We start from the raw sequence: 2,099 nt of genomic DNA on the forward strand, positions 1-2,099 counted from the left end.
CCCAAGAAACTTGAAGAGTAAAAGAAAAGCAGGTAGATCAGGGACACAAAGTGGTGCCCATACAGGATCCCTCGCAAGGTCAGGATTTATTCACCAAGCTATTACATCAGGCCCCAGACATCATATGTTTAAAAAAAATCAATAAGAGTAGTAATAAACAGGGGCCAGCACATGGCTTATCAGGTTAATCCTCAGCCAGTGGAGATAGCATCCCATTCCAGCTCCAGTTCTTGTCTCAGCAGCTTCTTTTCCAACCCAGTTCATTGCTCATGTGCCTGGGAAAGCAGCAGAGAATGACCCAAAGCCTTGGACCCCTGAATCCATGTGAGAGACTCAGAAGAAGCTCCTGACCCCCGGTTTGGACATGCTGAACTCTGGCCATCGCAGCCATTTGGGGAGTGAACCAACAGATGAAGATTTCTCTCTCTCTCTCTCTCTCCCCTCATTCTTTCAAGTAAAATAAACAAATCATTATTTAAAATAGAAGAAGAAAAGTCATGAAAAACAAATGGCACACTCACCAAGAGAAATAGTGATTTGTACTTATAAGAAACCAAGGATATCAGATTACATGGAGGACTAATTCACCTACTGTGTCATTCAGCAGCTCTGGGTTGCTATAGAAGTGAAGAATTCCATATCTAGTCAAGGTACCTTTCAGGATTTAGAACAAGATAAAGACTGTCACATCAAGAAAAACTAAAGGGAAAGGCTGGCATTGCGGTATAGCATATTAACATTAGCCCCCCCATATGGGTGCCGGTTCATGCAATTTCATTTCTGATCTAGATCTCTGTTAATGGCCTGGGAAAGCAGCAAAAGATAGCTCAAGTGTTTGGGCCTGTTGTCACCCACATGGGAGAACCAGATGAAGCTCCTGGCTGGCCTGGCCCAGTGCTGACTGTTGCTATCATCTGGGATATTAACACGCAATAGAAGACCTCTCATTCATTCATTCATCTCTCTCTCTATCTCTCTCTCTCTCTCAAATAAATAATTTTTTTTAAATTAGAGAATAAACAAAAAAATCGGTTGCCAACAGTACTGTACCATATAGCATACTAAAGGAAATTGTCTTCCAGGCTAAAGCAAGAATTTCATTATCAGATACAAGAACTCAGAAATAACATCTGAATATAAAAAATCAGTATTTTCCTCTTGAGTATTTTAAAGCAAAATTATAAATGTTAGATTTTCTTCAATGTGCATAGACAATGCATAAAATATCTCTAACATAAATGAGAGTAGTAGGAATGGAAGCAATCCAGGAAAGTTTCTGTACTTCACATGAAAGTATGAGTACAATATCATCTTTAAGTAGTAAAGAATAGTAATATACTTCAATTATACATACATAAAAACATATATATACACACATATGTATACACACAAACACATGAGGAGTTTTCAGAAAATTTATCTAAAATACATTATGAAAACACTATGTCTTTATTTTAAGATTGTTTTAGCCAAAGTAAGCTTCTTTTAGAATTCCAATTTTGGAAGTTACTTTTTCTGCTTAGCTTTTTGTTTTTTGGTTTTTACATACAAAAAGAAGAGTCCAACATAATCAAAGAGGACGTCCATCTGCTGTTCACTCTGTGCAGGCCTGCGGTGGTTAGGACTGGGCTGGACCAGGAATTTGATCCTGGTCTCCCATCTGGGTGGCAGAGAACAAGCCAGTTACACCATCATCGTATCCTCTTAGGATTTACATTGGCAAGAAGTTGGAATTGGGCATTCTAATATGGAACAGAGACATTCTAACTGTACCCTTTCTGTTTTTAAGATTTATTGATTTTAAATTGGAAAGGCAGATTAACAGAAGGAGAGACAGAAAGATCTTCCATCTGCTGATTCACCGTCTAAGTAGCTGCAAGGGCCACAGCTGAGACAATTCAAAGCTAGGAGCCAGGAGCTTCTTCTTGGTCTCCCACATGGATCCAGGGCCCCAAGGCTTTGGGCCATTCTCACTGCTTCCCCAGGCCACAAACAGGGAGCTGGATGGGACGTTGAAACTGCTGGGACATGAACTGACACCCATATTGGATCCTGAAGCTTGAAGGGGGAGGGTTAGCCAATCGAGTCACTACACCAGG

The sequence above is a fragment of the Ochotona curzoniae genome, unplaced genomic scaffold, assembly GCF_017591425.1.
Source record: "Ochotona curzoniae isolate NIBS_2020 unplaced genomic scaffold, NIBS_Ocur_1.0 scaffold_3890, whole genome shotgun sequence".
NCBI classification, from domain to species: domain Eukaryota; kingdom Metazoa; phylum Chordata; class Mammalia; order Lagomorpha; family Ochotonidae; genus Ochotona; species Ochotona curzoniae.